The sequence below is a fragment of the Ovis canadensis genome, chromosome 25 (assembly GCF_042477335.2).
Source record: "Ovis canadensis isolate MfBH-ARS-UI-01 breed Bighorn chromosome 25, ARS-UI_OviCan_v2, whole genome shotgun sequence".
Lineage (NCBI taxonomy): Eukaryota > Metazoa > Chordata > Mammalia > Artiodactyla > Bovidae > Ovis > Ovis canadensis.
The window spans coordinates 20,837,711-20,856,623 of NC_091269.1; the positions used below are offsets into that span (position 1 = coordinate 20,837,711).

Below are 18,913 nucleotides of genomic sequence, written 5' to 3' on the forward strand. Positions count from 1 at the left end.
GGTGAGCAAGTATCATGATGGATTTGATTTATTAGAGAAAAATAATATCACATACACAGGAATGTTACCTGATACTTGATTTAAAAACATAATAGAGCTAGAGGTGAATTCATCCAGTGGCTCTTAACTTGGAATCAAAGAAGGTTGAATGGAATAGGACACAAGCACGTTTATATTTTTAGGCATACTAAAGGAGTCTTACACACAGGAAAATAAAGAAATAGCCATCATATTCAGGTGAGGGTGCTAAGACTGGCTCCATTACATAAATGGGGATGGCTCTACCATATAAATCAGAAGCATTAGTGAAATAAGCAGTATGATATAAGAACTCATATGTTTATTTAAAATGATCTCAGATTCAGTTTCCATATTATGTTTCCCCAGGCATGGAAATCTATACAATGAATACTTGGGACCATTTTTCTTTTTTAATTGAGTGTCATCAAGCATGGGAACCAGTCATTTGAAAACAGAAAATAGAGACTGAGCAGTAATGTTTGAGCACATCTAGGATTTCCTTTTAAACACATGCTTCAAGGAAAACAGTACTGAATGTACCAGAGGAACAGTTAAAAGAGGACATCATTGGAAGGGAGGTTGCACAGCAAGTCTGGCCCTGAGGTCTGATGCTGGGGCAGCATCTGCTCGCTTGGCCCCCTGTGGCCCGCAGGGAGGACAGGGGCTCAAGAATGCAGAACAGTATCACTACTAGGACTGCCCAGAGCTGCTGCAAAGATCCAAAAAGTTTTACTTTAAGAGTTCTTTAGAGGGCTTCCCTGGTGATCCAGTGGCTTCTCCCAATGCGGGGGCCTGGGTTCAATCTCTGGTTAGTGAACTAGATCCCATACACTGCAAGTAAGAGTTTGCATGCCACAGTTAAAGATCCCATGTGTGGCTACTAAGACCTAGTGCAGCTTTTAAAAAAAAAGGAACTAAAAGTTCTTTATAAAATGCTATAAAATGTTATGAATGATTGCTTCTAATAAGCAAATAGTAAGAAATATGTGTGTTAATTGCTCAGTTGTGTCCGACTCTTTGTGACTCCATGGACTATAGCCTTCCAAGTTCCTCTGTCCCTGGAATTCTCTAGGCAAGAATACTGGAATAGGTTGCCATTCCCTTCTCCAGGGGATCTTCTCAACCCAGGGCCTGAACCCAGGTCTCCTGCATTGCAGACAGATTCTTTACCGCCTGAGCCACCCAAAAAATATGTAGACTGGAATTCTATTAATAAAAACAGGTGCCATTAGAAAGGAAATAACCTACTAGGTTAATTTATTTTTATTATTGTGATTCTCCTTGGGAATTAAAAATAGAGTACTTCTGGAGAAACTGACAAAGCTGTGATTTATCTTAATAAAAGACTTCTTATGGAGATCTTGAAACCTGGTTCCCAAAAGAAATGAGTTATAAATATATTTCTTAAGCCTGATGGCAAAATTTCTAATGACAGAATTCATCTACTATGCAGCTGAATGAATCCCTGTTTTAAAACAACAGAATGGAACAAATCGTTGAGTGTAGCAGCTATGAGGTTACTGTTACAGCTCACAGTAAGGCACGATGGATCAAAGCAATTCTCTCTCTTTTTTTTAAGCAGTTAGTGAAAATCCAGTAGATCCTCTCTTAAATTTACTTGGGACTCTTTAAGGCATTTTGTAATATTTTTTAGAAATATACCATGTTCATGGATTGGAAGAATCAATATAGTGAAAATGAGTATACTACCCAAAGCAATTTACAAATTCAATGCAATCCCTATCAAGCTACCAGCCACATTTTTCACAGAACTAGAACAAATAATTTCAAGATTTGTATGGAAATACAAAAAACCTCGAATAGCCAAAGCAATCTTGAGAAAGAAGAATGGAACTGGAGGAATCAACTTGCCTGACTTCAGGCTCTACTACAAAGCCACAGTCATCAAGACAGTATGGTACTGGCACAAAGACAGACATATAGATCAATGGAACAAAATAGAAAGCCTAGAGATAAATCCACACACATATGGACACCTTATCTTTGACAAAGGAGGCAAGAATATACAATGGAGTAAAGACAATCTCTTTAACAAGTGGTGCTGGGAAAACTGGTCAACCACTTGTAAAAGGATGAAACTAGATCACTTTCTAACACCGCACACAAAAATAAACTCAAAATGGATTAAAGATCTAAATGTAAGATCAGAAACTATAAAACTCCTAGAGGAGAACATAGGCAAAACACTCTCAGACATAAATCACAGCAGGATCCTCTATGATCCACCTCCCAGAATTCTGGAAATAAAAGCAAAAATAAACAAATGGGATCTAATTAAAATTAAAAGCTTCTGCACAACAAAGGAAAATATAAGCAAGGTGAAAAGACAGCCTTCGGAATGGGAGAAAATAATAGCAAATGAAGCAACTGACAAACAACTAATCTCAAAAATATACAAGCAACTTATGCAGCTCAACTCCAGAAAAATAAACGACCCAATCAAAAAATGGGCCAAAGAACTAAATAGACATTTCTCCAAAGAAGACATACAGATGGCTAACAAACACATGAAAAGATGCTCAACATCACTCATTATTAGAGAAATGCAAATCAAAACCACAATGAGGTACCACTTCACACCAGTCAGAATGGCTGTGATCCAAAAATCTGCAAGCAATAAATGCTGGAGAGGGTGTGGAGAAAAGGGAACCCTCCTACACTGTTGGTGGGAATGCAAACTAGTACAGCCACTATGGAGAACAGTGTGGAGATTCCTTAAGAAATTGCAAATAGAACTACCTTATGACCCAGCAATCCCACTGCTGGGCATACACACCGAGGAAACCAGAATTGAAAGAGACACATGTACCCCAATGTTCATCGCAGCACTGTTTATAATAGCCAGGACATGGAAACAACCTAGATGTCCATCAGCAGATGAATGGATAAGAAAGCTGTGGTACATATACACAATGGAGTATTACTCAGCCATTAAAAAGAATTCATTTGAATCAGTTCTGATGAGATGGATGAAACTGGAGCCGATTATACAGAGTGAAGTAAGCCAGAAAGAAAAACACCAATACAGTATACTAACACATATATATGGAATTTAGGAAGATGGCAATGACGACCCTGTATGCAAGACAGGGAAAGAGACACAGATGTGTATAACGGACTTTTGGACTCAGAGGGAGAGGGAGAGGGTGGGATGATTTGGGAGAATGCCATTCTAACATGTATACTATCATGTGAATTGAATCGCCAGTCTATGTCTGACGCAGGATGCAGCATGCTTGGGGCTGGTGCATGGGGATGACCCAGAAAGATGTTATGGGGAGGGAGGTGGGAGGGGGGTTCATGTTTGGGAATGCATGTAAGAATTAAAGATTTTAAAATTTAAAAAAAAATAAAAAATAAAAAATCGACTTCACATGTATTTAGACCACCAAAGCATCTTAATTTTCTTACTATCTTATTTTCTAAGTATCACAGAAAGCTCAGTCTACAAACATTTTCAGTTTTACACAGAAAAAAAGTGTGGCCGTTCCTACAGCAGGAGAACTAGAGAGCGTGGTCAGGATGCCCGAGTTGGCGCAGGGCTGAGGGCCCTGAAACCCAGGCAAGAGCCACAGGTGTGCGCAGATGCCAAGGATGTTGCCCCAGCTCAGGGTTCAGGGCAGTTGTGCCCCGAGAGGTTTCAAAGAGAACTCTTAGTTTTCCACACTTTCCTTAGAAGGGGAAATGGGGCTGAGAGCAAGGACTCTGTACAGAGTAACCTGGGAGTGCTGCAGGGGACCCTGTTGCCCTAGACTCCCCACCGAGGCCAGAGCTTCCTCCATCCTACTGGTTCAGGCTCTGGATATGAACATGACCGATGGGGCAAGTGGTTCGTGTGTCCCTACACAGGCTGCACACACGGCTGAGCTAGGAGCCGGGCCCTGGGCACCAGACGGCTGAGAGATTGATTCCCAAAGTCAGGTGCAGAGGAATTTCGGAAAAGCAGCTCCCGGGCCAGGTGGCTCTGTTCCAGGTCAGTCCCCTAGGATGTGCTTGCTTGGAAGCAGGAAATGCAGGCACTTGTGGGCAGCTCTGCAAGCAGGCCCATCTATCCTAAGCCTCCTAGCAAATGCTGCTCCCAAATGCCAGTTCTCTTTCAACAAAACTCTGACAAGACTTTTCCCCCACACTTTAGGCAGGAAAAAAGAACATGTCCCTGGAGGTGAGCTGGCAGAAGTAAGAGGAAAAATACTGAGGGAAGCAGGGATGGAGAGGCCCCAGTCCCCTCCTGCTCAGGCCTTTCCCTGGGCACTGGGGATAGTCCATGAGCTCCAAGCACGAGCCTGCTGATAACCCCCTTCCCTTCTGCCTCACCCCTCAGTCAATGATTCCTAAAATTTCTTAAACTGAGTAGGAAAGAGAAGTTCATCACAAAACTAGATACTAAGTGAAAAGGCACAGTGGTGATAACATTTCAAATAACAAACAAAAATGACCTATATGTCCAAGTTGGAAAGGAGAAGGGGATAGGACCTCCTTCACAAAGGGATTCCCTGATAGCTCAGTTGGTAAAGAATCCGCCTGCAATGCAGGAGACCTGGGTTCAATCCTGGGTTGGGAAGATCCCTTGGAGAAGGGAAAGACTACCCACTCCAGTATTCTGGCCTGGAGTCGGACACGACTGAGCACTTTCACTTCACTACACAGAGAGAGAAAGCAGCCTGGCAAGCAAGGAAGAAAGCAGCCTGGCAAGCAGGGAAGAAGCCAGGGCTTGGCACTTGAGTTTAACTCCCAGTGAGGATTGGGGAGGGGGCGGTGCATTCCTTAATCAAGACTTCACCTTGTTAGTTTCCCAACAGAAATAAAAGCCATAGATACACTGCTCTTGTCATTCAACTGAAAGAGAAGGGAGCCACTCCTCTAACACAGAGCAGTAATAATCCAGTCTAAGTGAGTGTCCCAGGAGCCAGTCCGGGCATCAGGTCCCGAGCAGAGAAGAGTCTTCCAACCACGGGCTGAGAGCCGTGCTCTCCTCCCTCACCAGCTTAGCAGAGTCACCTGGACTGTTCCGTCTAAAAAATAATGCTAGCTTTCCTTCTTTCTTGTCTCTCTGCTTTTGGTGATGCTGTTTTTTCAAAACCACTGGAAGTGATGAGAGAAGAGTGTTCATGTTCACATGGTTTGTTTTTGTTCACATTTTCTTTGCTTAGGCTGCTGACTAGAAGTTGCACTTCTTAGAATCAGCCTACCAAAGATGTCATCTGAAAAACATTTACTTCCTTTTTAGTTCTCTGTCAGCCTATTAAGGTCAGTGAAAATATTTTAATCCGAAAGAGCGGGGAGGGGCTCTGGATGGAGGCTGGGCGGGGGCGGGGGTGCGGCTCCAGGAGACAAGTAGGTATAGACGCCGAGTGGACCGAGTCCCGGCTCGCCCGCCCTGCTTTATAACCGCGATGATCACACACCCACACACCCACACAAATCCTGAAAATACAGAAGAAACAATCAACCACAATAGTTCTTATGACTACAGGTGAAAATAACTTAAGTGTTGTCAGGGACGTATTTCTGAATTAGAGTTGGATTTCTGAACTTTAACGCTGACAGTCTGACTCAGCGAGAGAAGCAACAATATCCGTGCCTCCAGGGGTGACGATGCAGTTAGAACAGCTCACAGCAACTTCGACTCTTCTGACCAGACTTCACAGGAGCCTCAGAACTCTGCGGGACCGGTCTGTGGGACCCGCCTCAGGATGCTGGGCTGGCGGAAGGCGCCTCTGTGCAGCCCACACCACATGCGCCCTCAGCGCGCAGACGCGTGAGGGGAGTCTGCCACTTAGTCAACAAGACCCGCTCAACTTTGGGGACTGTTCATAGTTCAGAGTCCAAGATTCCATGACAATTAGATATATATGTTTTATCCTTATGCTCTAAAAGCTGCAAATATATTCCTTTCACGAGTATAAGGCCAATAAGCAGAAATGATTTACATCAGCGTTTCCTGAAACTGTTATTATGGAGAAGAGGTGGGTCCAAAGAGATGGATCATTTCTTCGTAAGAAAACACATTCAAGTTATCAAGTTAATCCCCTAGATTCAGGATCTCTTTGATAACTGTCTAATGTTCTATAAATGTAGGACATTATATGCATGAGCTACCGCAGGAAGAAACAGCTGTTTCCTAGGTTTGGAAAGGCTGTAGGTAAGGAGAGATGGTTCCACAGGACAAGCCTGTTCACTTACTTCAAGGCAAAGGAAACAAAGATTTCACACACACACACACACACATACACACACATACACACACATACACACATCTCAGGAGATGTGTGTGTTCCACACATCTCCTGAGGTACCTATTACTGTTACCGAACTTTAACCATGAAGAAACTGAAACTTAAAACGGTCAAATTACTCACTCGGGGTCAGAGTGAGTGGCAGATTCAGCCAGACACAGACAACACCTCCTCAGCCCAAGCTGTAAGCCTCTGTCTGTATAGCCTCCTCACAAGGCAAACGCAGATGACGATGAAAAACACGGCCAACAAAATCTTCCTCTAGTTATTAACATGAACATAGTTATTTATACTTATGCATTTATATTTATCATATATTTATATTCATTATAGTAATTTATATTTATTATATTTGTTTTTATTTCTGTTTATTTAGAAGTATTTGATTTTGAAATGCTGACTCTCCTAGAACCCTGAATATAAAAAATGTGGCAGGTTAAAATAGTTTTTGATAACAGAAAGATACCTAGAAAAATGGGTGCATGTGTTTTACCAGATCCTGGAGATTCCAGGTTCAATCTCTGGGTCTCCCACACTGCAGGCAGATTCTTTACTGTCTGAGCCACTAGGGAAGCCCGATCCTGGAAAGGAATAGTCTAACTGGACAAATTCTGAACCGTATTCAAGGAAACATATTAATGGAAACACAATGGGCTACAGTGTTCATTTTTGAAAAAGGAAAGCATATAAGATCATCCAGAGAAAACAAAACTACAACCACATTTTCTTGATTCTAATATATGGGAAGAATTCTTGGTGTGGCTGTCTACATAAGGGATGTGAACTGCAGTTAGTAAAAAGGCAAAAATACAGAAGACAGAAACTTTTCCACTAGGCTTTTTGTTTGTTTACACAAATCTTCACTATAAACAAAGTAAATTTTAAGCTTTACCTCAGTGAAGGCATTTGTGAGGAGAGGCAAGTCAGCACACACTTGGAGTGTGTAGTGCCCTTGCTTTTTGGTGATATAACCTGACAGAGGGCTACAACTCAGAAACCTACAAGGGCAGGGAGCACATTTCCCCCGTTATCTCAGATCATAGTGGTCTTACCCAAGTGGCAGCCAGTAGGTGCTCAGAGTCTCTGACAAGTGTTGAAAATGCTGACATTCTGTGCTGCTGAACATGGGAGATGCATCTATGTTAGAGCCTAGGTGACTAAATAGTAAGGTGCACACTCCATGTGTAAATAAGACCCTGAATTACATTCTGTCACACCAGAGCATCTTCCCCTGTTCTTCCATAAGAAATTTACTATGGTATCAGAAAGTTGAGAAATCTGGAAGATGCCATTTAGAACCTTTAAAAATGCTTGGATGATACATTTTAAACATTCACTGAAAATAGGAATATTTGTATTCATAAACATGTTGGGACTCTAAAGCCCTGATAACATAGTTTTCATGGTTAATTTAAAATCTCTTGGACTTCCCTGGTGATCCAGTGGTTAGTAATCTGCCTGTCAACGCAGGGGACATGGGTTGGATCCTTGGTTTGGGAAGATACCACAGGCCAATGAGCAACTCAGCCCATGCACCACAGCTACTGAGCCCACGGGCTCCAGAGCCTGCGAGCTACAGCTACTGAGGCCTGCACACCTGGAGCCTGTGCCCTGCAACGAGAAGCCCATGTGCCGTGGAGGAGCTGCCCCACTCACTACAGCTAGAGAAAGACTGAGCACAGTAACCAAGACCCAGGTCAGCAAAGAACAAAGCAAAGCGAAAAAGCTCTCATTAAAAAAAAGAAGGCTTGCTTTTCTATGGCTTTTGTAGTCTCAATGCTCAGTCGCTCAGTCATGCCCGACTCTGTGACCCCATGGACCACAGCATGCCAGGCTTCCCTGTTCTTTACCATCTCCCGGAGTTTGCTCAAATTCATGTCCATTGAGTCACCAATGCCTTCCAGCCATCTCATCCTCTGTCATCTCCTTCTCCTCCTGCCTTCAATCTTCCCTACCATCAGGGTCTCTTCCAATGAGCTGGCTCTTCGTATCAGGTGGCCAAAGTATGGGAGCTTCAGCTTCAACATCAGTCCTTCCAATGAATATTCTGGGTTGATTTCCTTTAGGATTGACTGGTTTGATCTTGTGTCCAAGGGACTCTCAAGAGTCTTCTCTAGCACCACAGTTTGAAAGCATTAATTCTTCCATGCTCAGCCTTCTTTATGGTCCAACTCTCACATCCATACATGACTACTGAAAGAACCATAGCTTTCACTATACAGACTTTTGTTGGCAAAGTGATGTCTCTGCTTTTTAATATACTGCCTAGGTTTGTCATAGCTTTTCTTCCAGTGAGCAAGCATCTTTTAATTTCATGGCTACAGCCACCATCTGCTTTGATTTTGGAGCCCAAGAAAATTGGAATTCTCCAGGCAAGAATACTGGAGTGAGTAGCCACTCCCTTCTCCAGGGGATCTTCCTGACCCAGGGATGGAACCCAGGTCTCCTGCATTGCATGCAGATTCTTTACTGTCTGAGCCACAAGGGAAGCCTCAAGGACTATTAGACATAGACACAGACTACAGACTATTAGACTATAGACACAGAGAGTTTATCACGTTTCCTCCCGTGACACTCAAAAGAGAGTACAGCAGAGCTATTTACACAACAGTGGTTCGGAATCACGTGCAAGAAAGATGTGGGCAATACAAGGCAGGAGCGCCTCTAGGAAACATGCATATTAAGGGAGAACAAAACCACAGTTTTTTCCTCTACTGGATTATTCCTTTCAGGCTAAAAATATGCTGTTGATTCCTCCATAAAAAAAAAAAATCCCTCACTCTTGCCCCTCCAGCAAGACCTTCTTTCTCTGCTGACCTCCGAGTGTACTGGCTCCTCCAGAAAGCTACCCATCATCCTCTTCTCCTGCGTCCATCTAACCAGGCGTCTGTCACTGACTACCTAATGGTGCCTGCCCTTGTGAAGACACTGATTCCCCCTGCTCCTGCAAGCACCACAGCATGTTATATGGCTCTGGTTTATGCCCTTCTTCTGAAGCCTCTTCCACATGGTCCACCAGGCTCCATGATCTGGCCCAGCACCCCTCTGCGCAGTCATCTTCCACCTCTTTCCTCCTGCTCACTCTGTTCAGGATGCTCACTGCATCTGCCTCCCTCAGGCTTTGCACTTGCCACTCTTCCTGGCTGGAATGTTCTATCTCCATCAGGTCAGTTCAGTTCACTCACTCAGTCGTGTCCAACTCTTTGCGACCCCATGAATTGCAGCACGCCAGGCCTCCCTGTCCATCACCAACTCCTGGAGTTCACTCAAACTCATGTCCATCGAGTCAATGATGCCATCCAGCCATCTCATCCTCTGTCATCCTCTTCTCCTCTTGCCCCCAATCCCTCCTAGCATCAGAGTCTTTTTCCAATGAGTCAACTCTTTGCATGAGGTGGCCAAAGTATTGGAGTTTCAGCTTTAGCATTAGTCCCTCCAATGAACACGCAGGACGATCTCCTTTAGAATTGACTGGTTGGCTTTTCTTGCAGTCCAAGGGACTCTCAGAGTCTTCTCCAACACCACAGTTCAAAAGCTTCAATTCTTCGGTGCTCAGCTTTCTTCACAGTCCAACTCTCACATCCATACATGACCACTGGAAAAACCATAGCCTTGACTAGATGGACCTTTGTTGGCAAAGTAATGTCTCTGCTTTTGAATATGCTACATAGGTTGGTCATAACTTTCCTTCCAAGGAGTAAGCGTCTTTTAATTTCATGGCTGCAGTCACCATCTGCAGTGATTTTGGAGCCCCCCCCCCAAAAAAAAAAGTCTGCCACTGTTTCCACTGTAGCCCCTGCGTTATTCCTTCACTTCCTTCAAGTCCCTGCTGACCTGTCACGGAATACTGTCTGACAGGCGCACTTACGCTGCCGCACCTACTTCAGCTCTCTCTTCCCTTCGCCCTGAGTCCCCAGAGGACAGAGCAGGCCTCTTTCCTCACTGAGCACTAACACAGGGCACCTTCATTCCCCTCTGAGCCTTAGTTTTCATGTTGTCAAGTGTAACCTATGGACAACACGATGGCTCATGATGGGAGAATGCCACCTGCCCTTTGAGTAAATGTAGAGTGGCCAGGGCTTGGTGGGGGAGTTGGGGAGAAAGCTGGCGGATTATCCAGAGAATGTCAACATTGCTCAGTAAGATAAAATGGCAGATGAAAGTGATTAAAGTTTTCAAACTTAGAAAGATACTCAAAGTATCGGGGATCCTGGGTGTTTTATCATTTATTTTAATAAACAAACAAACAAAACACCCAAAAGCAAAATAAATCAAAATAGAATGAAATAAAATGCTCATGGGCTTCACGTAAGACAACATTCAGAAAGAGCAAGCATGAGTTGGTGCAGTCACCATGGAGAACAGTATGGAGATTCCTCACAAAAACAGAGGTACCAGAAGATCCAGCAATCCCACTCCTGGGCATAGATTCAGAGAAAACTGTAATTCAAAGAGATACATGCACCCCAATGTGCACCCCAACAGCAGCACTACTTACAATAGTCAAGACATGGAAAAAACCTAAATGCCCACAGACAAATGAATGGGCAAAGATGCAGTACATATATATTCAATACAATGGAGGTTCACCATTCTCTAGGTCCATCTAGGAACATGGATCCAGGGATGGGTGAATCCATACTAGTGAAGTCAGTCAGATGAAGAAAGACAAATATCATATGACATCACTTATATGTGGAATCCAAAATAAGACTCAAGTGAACTTATATATGAAACAGAAATAGATTTACATAGAGGACAGACTTGCGGTTGCCAAGAAGGAGGGGGCTGGAGGAGGGATGGAGTGGGAGGATGGGACTAGCAGATGCAAACTCTTATATATAGAATGGAAAAACAACAAGGTCCTACCGTATAGCACAGAGAACTGTATAGCACTGAGAATATATATCTCAGGATATATATTCAATATCCTGAGATAAATCATAATGGATATATGTATGACTGAATTACTTTGCTGTACAGCAGAAGTTAATGCATTATAAATCAACTATACTTCAATTAAAAATTTAAAAAATAAAAAAGAGGAAGCAGACAAAATTTGAGTTTGATATGGAATTATAATATGCAGATGAGAAATATTATGCATGTGTAATAACTTTGATGATGATGATGACAACCATGGTGCTAATGATCTAAAGGTCCTTTTAAGGAGGAACAAATTATAAACAAGAGCTTTCCACAGAAACTAAGGAGCCTGGACTGGAGGACACTTCTTTGCCACGATGGCTCTTCATCTGGACAGCTGAATAGACTAGCAATGCCCGTGTCCAAGGCCATGCTGCGCTTCCACGGCCAGTTCCAAGCACCAGGATAGCCAGTCCTCACTGCGGGCACACTGGCCAGGAAGCACCATGTAAAAGGTCTGTCCTTGCCCCAAGAAACGTCTGCTTTCTTCTCAAGGGCTCATACGTCCTCTCCTGATCTAGCAGTTGCCCATGGTTCACGTTTCTAAGCCTGTTTATGATAAGTAGAAGCAAAGATCTTGAGCAGCGGCTTGGTCAGGGGCTCATGGGGAGGGGTCCTAAGTGAAGATTCAGATCCAGGCAAGGGCCCAGTAGGTGGTAGATGGGACATTCTGGTGAGAGGGTGGAGGCCCAACAAGACAGAAGTGAGAGATGGGGCTTTACACCAGAGCAAAGGTGAACACATTTCTTCCCCCTTTTATTTATTTTAACCATTATCATAGCCACTCTTTTTTTTTCCTAAGGATTTATCTCTTCTCCATTAGAACTACAGATTGAGAAAACTTGGACAATCTGACTCCTCTCATGGAGATTAGATCTGAAAAAAGTGTATTTGGAATACATGAGTCATTTCAGATCACATATACACATATTACCTATTTTGTGTCTGTGTGTGTTTTAACATGACTTAAGATTTCCTGAAAGAAGAGATAAGAAACTCTTCTTCAGACATCAATGCAAAGAAATAGAGGAAAACAACAGAATGGGAAAGACTAGAGATCTTTCAAGAAAATTAGAGATACCAAGGGAACATTTCATGCAAAGATGGGCTCGATAAAGGACAGAAATGGTATGGACCTAACAGAAGCAGAAGATATTAAGAAGAGGTGGCAAGAATACACAGAAGAACTGTACAAAAAGATCTTCATGACACAGATAATCACGATAGTGTGATCACTCACCTAGAGCCAGACAGCCTGGAATGTGAAGTCAAGTGGGCCTTAGAAAGCATCACTACGAACAAAGCTAGTGGAGGTGATGGAACTCCAGTGGAGCTATTTCAAATCCTGAAGTGAAAGTGTTGCACTCAATATGCCAGCAAGTTTGGAAAACTCAGCAGTGGCCACATGACTGGAAAAGGTCAGTTTTCATTCCAATCCCAAAGAAAGGCAATGCCAAAGAATGCTCAAACTACCGCACAATTGCACTCATCTCACATGCTAGTAAAGTAATGCTCAAAATTCTCCAAGCCAGGCTTCAGCAATATGTGAACCGTGAACTTCCAGATGTTCAAGCTGGTTTTAGAAAAGGCAGAGGAACCAGAGATCAAATTGCCAACATCTGCTGGATCATCAAAAAAGCAACAGAGTTCCAGAAAAACATCTATTTCTGCTTTGTTGACTATGCCAAAGCATAGTGACTGTGTGGATCACAATAAACTGTGGAAAATTCTGAAAGAGATGGGAATACCAGACCACCTGACATGCCTCTTGAGAAACCTATATGCAGGTCAGGAAGCAACAGTTAGAACTGGACATGGAACAACAGACTGGTTTCAAATAGGAAAAGGACTATGTAAAGGCTGTCTATTGTTACCCTGCTTATTTAACTTTTATGCAGAGTACATCATGAGAAATGCTGGACTGGAAGAAACACAAGCTGGAATCAAGATGCAGGGAGAAATCTCAATAACCTCAGATATGCAGATGACACCACCCTTATGGCAGAAAGTGAAGAGGAACTAAAAAGCTTCTTGATGAAAGTGAAAGAGGAGAGTGAAAAATTTGGCTTAAAGCTCAACATTCAGAAAATGAAGATCATGTCATCTGGTCCCATCACTTCATGGGAAACAGTGGAAACAGTGTCAGACTTTATTTTTGGGGGCTCCAAAATCACTGCAGATGGTGACTGCAGCCATGAAATTAAAAGAGGCTTACTCCTTGGAAGAAAAGTTATGACCAACCTAGACAACATATTCAAAAGCAGAGACATTACTTTGCTGACTAAGGTCCGTCTAGTCAAGGCAATGGTTTTTCCAGTGGTCATGTATGGATGTGAGAGTTGGACTGTGAAGAAAGCTGAGCACTGAAGAATTGAAGCTTTTGAACTGTGGTGTTGGAGAAGACTCTTGAGAGTCCCTGGGACTGCAAGGAGAGCCAACCAGTCCATTCTAAAGGAGATCGATCTATCCTGGGTGTTCTTTGGAAGGAATGATGCTAAAGCTGAAACTCCAATACTTTGGCCACCTCATGCAAAGAGTTGACTCATTGGAAAAAGACTCTGATGCTAGGAGGGATTGGGGGCAGGAGGAGAAGTGGACAACAGAGGATGAGATGGCTGGATGGCATCACTGACTCGATGGACATGAGTTTGAGTGAACTCTAGGAGTTGGTGATGGACAGGGAGGCCTGGCGTGCTGCAATTCATGGCGTCACAAAGAGTAGGACAAGACTGAGTGACTGAACTGAAGATTTCCTGAATCTGAAGTTTATACAGAGAAATACTGGTCATTTCACTTCTACAGAGTCATTATTTAAATAGATGGAGATCTTTTAAATTTTGGAATGAACTCTGCTACCTGTTTTCCTACAAATTTGTGCCAGTGGATTTATCTCTGAAATTTTGATTTAGCTCATTTAGTCATATTAGTAGTTGAAAGACTTGGTTTCCTTAAATGTATCTCCTGAGCACAGGGGAAATGGCCAGGATGATTTCAAAACTGTAACCAACCTGAACAGATTGCTGAGGGCAGGTGGAATGTTCAATTGTGGTCCATGATTAGACCTAGTGGCTAATGTGAGAAATTCTATTTACTTTTTTTTTTTAATAGCTTTATTAAGATATCATTAACATATTATTAAATGTCCACTTAAAGTGGACTGAACAGGGAATTCCCTGGTATTCTAGTGGTTAGGACTCAGCGGTGTCACTACTGAGGGATGGGGAAGGATGAGGGGACTAAGACCCCACAAGTCACATGATGTGGCCAAAAAAACAAATAACAAAACAAAACAAACAACAGAAAAACCCATACCCTACACCCACAATGCTGTGCAGCTGTCTATTCTTAGAACATTCCACCCACCAAAGGAAACTTGTCAGAGGTCAATTCCCATTCCTTTCTGCCCCCAGCCCTCAACAAGGGCTAATGTACTTCCTGATCCTGTATAAATACTTGCCAGTTTTGGGTGTTTCATAGTCTTCTTCTGTGACCATCTTCTTTCTCTTAGCACAGCATTTTGAAGGCTTACCCATGTTATAGCATATATCAGTGCTTCATGTCTTTTCATCATTGAGTGCTATTCCATTGTAAGGATGTGCTGTATTTTGTCTATCCACTCATCTGCTGATGGACATTTGAGTTTGTTTCCAGTGTTCAGATGTTACGAGTAACACTGCTGTGTGCCCTCTTCCACGGATTCCAGGAGGGAACTGTGGACCTCATGGAAACTCTAGGCTGACCTTTTAAAAAATATTTTGGCCATGTCCTTCCAGCATGTGAGAGTCACAGACATTCAAAACTGAGTTTGATATCTTATAACACTTGCTTCTTAAGTGTTAATCAGACTTCAGCAGGCAAAACCAGTGAGTTAACTGCTCTTTGTCAAAATGACCCAGCATGGCTGGGTCTAATGCTGCCATCAGCTTCAAATCTGTTGTAGAGACTAACACCTATGTCTTGGAGACGATCCTGCCCACCCCCTTCTCTCACAACTAGCTTCTGAATACCCATTACTGACCCCATGATCCCGAACTTTTAAAAATTTATTTTTAATTGGAGGATAATTGCTCTACAATGTTGTGTTGGTTTCTGCCATAAACAATGTCAATCAGCTATAAGCATACACATGTCCCCTCCCTCTTGAACTTCTCTCCCACCCCCTACTCCATCCACCTCTCTAGGTCGTCACAGAGCACTGGATTGAGCTCCCTGTGTTATACAGCAACTTCCCACCAGCTAGCTATTTTACATGTGATTTACATACATATGTTTCAATGCTACTCTCTCAACACTTTCCATTTCTCTCAGCTCCCCCCTGGTCTGCCATGTCTGAGTGTGCAGTGCCAAGCAGACAGGAAGAAGGATGTTTGGCCAGTGGGCTCCTCTGCTTGGAAGGCTCAAAGCCAGTCAGGAAGATGTCGCAAGGGGGTGACTGGTGGGGCCCCTGAATTCTTACATTTTTCTCTACCCAAAAAATCCAGGCTCCAGTGAAGTCCACACAAACCTAAGAATTTAGTGTTAGACAAATCTGGCCTCTTCTTACCACAGGTTATAACCATCACATTGAGAGGCTCCTAAAGAAATTGAAAATGATTCCCAAAATAATAGCTTGCTGGTAAAGGAATAGCTTACTTTAGGAATTATTTTTAGTTCACTGTTGCTTAGTCACTAAGTCATGTCCAATTCTTTTGCGACCCCATGGACTGTATACTGCCAGGCTCCTCTATCCATGTGATTTTCCAGACACTGATACTGGATTGGGTTGCCCTGTCCTCCTCCAGGGTATCTTCCCAACCCAGGGATTGAAACTGTGTCTCCTGCATTGACAGGGTGGTTCTTTACCACTGAGCCACCAAGGAAGCCCATTTTCAGCTTGTCTAAACTCCATGATGTTATTTCTAATGAGTAATTTTTAAATATCTTTACTCCATGAACCATACTTTGACTCAAATATGTTTTACTACAAACTTTGCTAATACATCAAAAAAACTTTTTAGCAAATGCTGAAGAGAAATTAATAATTGCTCAGATACCTTCATAAGTCTCTACAAACTCACCAGAATTGTTTAAATCCTTTTTCAAAGCAAAAAATGTCTGTGGACAAGTTATTTCTTGACTCTTGACCCCGACTATCTGTTAGAAGCTCAAACCAGAACCTTTCAGGGTGAGTTTTTTCCATTTTTGAACATGAGGCTTTGAGAAAGGATTTTCTCAAAATTTAAAAACATCTCTTGAAACATGATAAGATAAAGAAGCAAGTGCAGTGACTTTTTTCCATCTAACCTTCGCCTTAGAGTTTTACATCATTTTTTGAGGACTAAGTTTTAGAAAATAAATTTTCTGATATCCACAGTCTTAGATCTTTTCTTAGCCATGGCTGTTTATAAATCATTTTAGGAGAAAGAAAGGGGGAGGTTTGCTTTCCTGATCTCTAAAATCTGGGTAACATAAGCTTGTCATGACGCAGCTGAGACTTAGACTTTCCTGACCTCCAAAGTTGCTCCAGTCAGGAACTCAAGATAATGTGTGTGCAGAGGGTCCGCTTCCTGTCACCTCTTGCTGCCTCTCCTGGTCCAGAGCATCACACCTTTCACCTGGGCCATCTCAGTTTCTCCCTACTCGTTTCTCAATACCATGGTCCCCCGTCTCCTACCCACTTGGCCCAACTGTCTCTTCTGAACTGAATCGCATCAGGTCATTACCTTTCAAAAGCCCTGCGAGAACTTTTACTGTACCCACGATACAAGTCAGTCTGTTTGCATGATTGCAAGGGCCTGAATGGTCAGGCCCCTGCCTGTTCCCTCAGACTCATCTCATGACCTGGAGAGCAGCCAGTCTTTTCTGCCAGGCTCTGTGACCTTCCCACACCTCTGCCAGCCAGGCTCACCATCCTGCCCTCACCAGGCTCAAGTTCTTCAGGTGTCAACATATGTGTTGCCTCTTCAGAAAGGCCTCCTCTGACCACACTTTCCAGATGAAACTCTTCTGCTTTCCATTCTGCAAAATTGGTTCACTCTTTACTCTCCTCATAGTGCTACTTTCAACCTATAATTTAAAGATGTGTGTGTTCACTTCTTTATTGTCTGCCTCTCTCACTAGAGGGTAAGGTACACATGGCCTGGAAATTTGCCGAGCACACAGTAGGATGTAAATATTTGCTGAATGAATAAATTCATGAACCTAATTGCCTATTGTATCTTAATGCATATGAATTGCTCCTTTAATGAGCGTACGTCATATCCCTTACACATTCCCAGGCTCCACTGGCCACTGTTCTGTCTTGTCATTTTCCAGCCAAGGCGTCTGCTACAGGGCTCAGAACTAGGAGGAAGGTTTCGTTATGGGCCGTTTCTCCAGAAACTGATGCCTGAATTAAAGGGGTAAGTGGCTGGCCAGCTTCACGTGCTGCTGCATATGACAGTGCGGAGTGGAGGTCCAAGAGGCAGCTCCACTTAGGTGTCCAAGGAACACATGATTACAGAACAGTAAGTCTGTCTCTTTAGCTCCAGTTTATTTTTCATTGCTCTGAAAATGGTTGCTTCCTTCTACTCTCCTGACACCCCACTTCAATCTGAACACACAGCTCACATGCATACAAATGATGGAAAAAGGAATGTTAACAGTGTATGAGGCACCTTCAGTTTACTGTGCAATATCCTAAGGCAGGGAACACAGACACTTTTCCTCCCACCGCAGACCAGTGGGGTTGAGACCAGATCCGACTGCCCCTCGCCTGCGCAGTGGGAGGAGTAGCTGCCCTTTCTCCTGGTTCCTCAGAGTAAATTAAACAGCAAATCAAGTTAGACAGCACTTTAAGCACAACCCTTACTAATGCCACCACTGATTAATTAAAATGTCTCAAGCTGACTACAAATGAAATGGTGACAGGCCTCACTGCATGATGGGGCTTGAGGCCTGGCTCCTGGAGGTTGGTCTCCTCGTCTAGGACACTCTCACCCCCAGGACCACCTGGTACGCTCCTAATCAGATCTGTGTCAACAGAATTCTGGAGGAACTGATCTCCCCTTGTTGCTTTCCCCCGCCTGTCACACTGCACCAGGGCTAGGCTGTCAGCTCCAGAGAGACAGGGTCGCCATCAAACGACTGAGGGTCTCCTGGGCCTGGAAACGCAACATGGAAGGAGACGATGGCCACACGTCACACAACTGGACTCTGCCTAAAGACCGAGTCCGGCTATGACAGAGCATTTGCCGGCGATGAAGCTGTCTTGCGCACAACTGTCTCCCCCAGGACCATGGTCCCTCCGTCACTGTGGAAAAGCCTGTGTCAGCAGAGGGGATATATCACACACACACACACGCATAGCTGGTTCACTTTGCGGTGTAGCAGAAACTAATGCAACACTGCACGGTAACTATGCTCCGATACAAGGTTTTTAATACGAAAAAAAAAAAGGAAAGAAAAGCACCAGGGCCTCCGTCACTCTGCACTGAGTCCCCGAGCTCCTATCCCCCGAGCTCCCTGGGCCTCCCGTGCGGTCGGTGCTGCTGACGCACCCCTGGAGATGAGATGGGTCCCCTGGGTCCTCACACACAGTGTGCTTGGGCAGCATTCATGTCAGCGTGTCCCCATCCTCTGGGTAGAGTCGAGCTGACATTAAAAAAAAATATTTTTCATATTTTGTGTTGCTCAATAATGAGTCCAGATTTCTCTGGAGAGGGACCTCAGATTAATAAAGGTACAAGCCT

At 43.5% G+C, this 18,913-nt stretch overlaps 1 protein-coding gene across 1 annotated transcript in view; it reads right to left on the minus strand.

The window, feature by feature from the left end:
• FMN2 (formin 2) overlaps window positions 1-18,913 on the minus strand; it is a 354,330-nt gene that overhangs the window by 3,158 nt on the left and 332,259 nt on the right. The gene's annotated exons all lie outside the window — the stretch shown is intronic.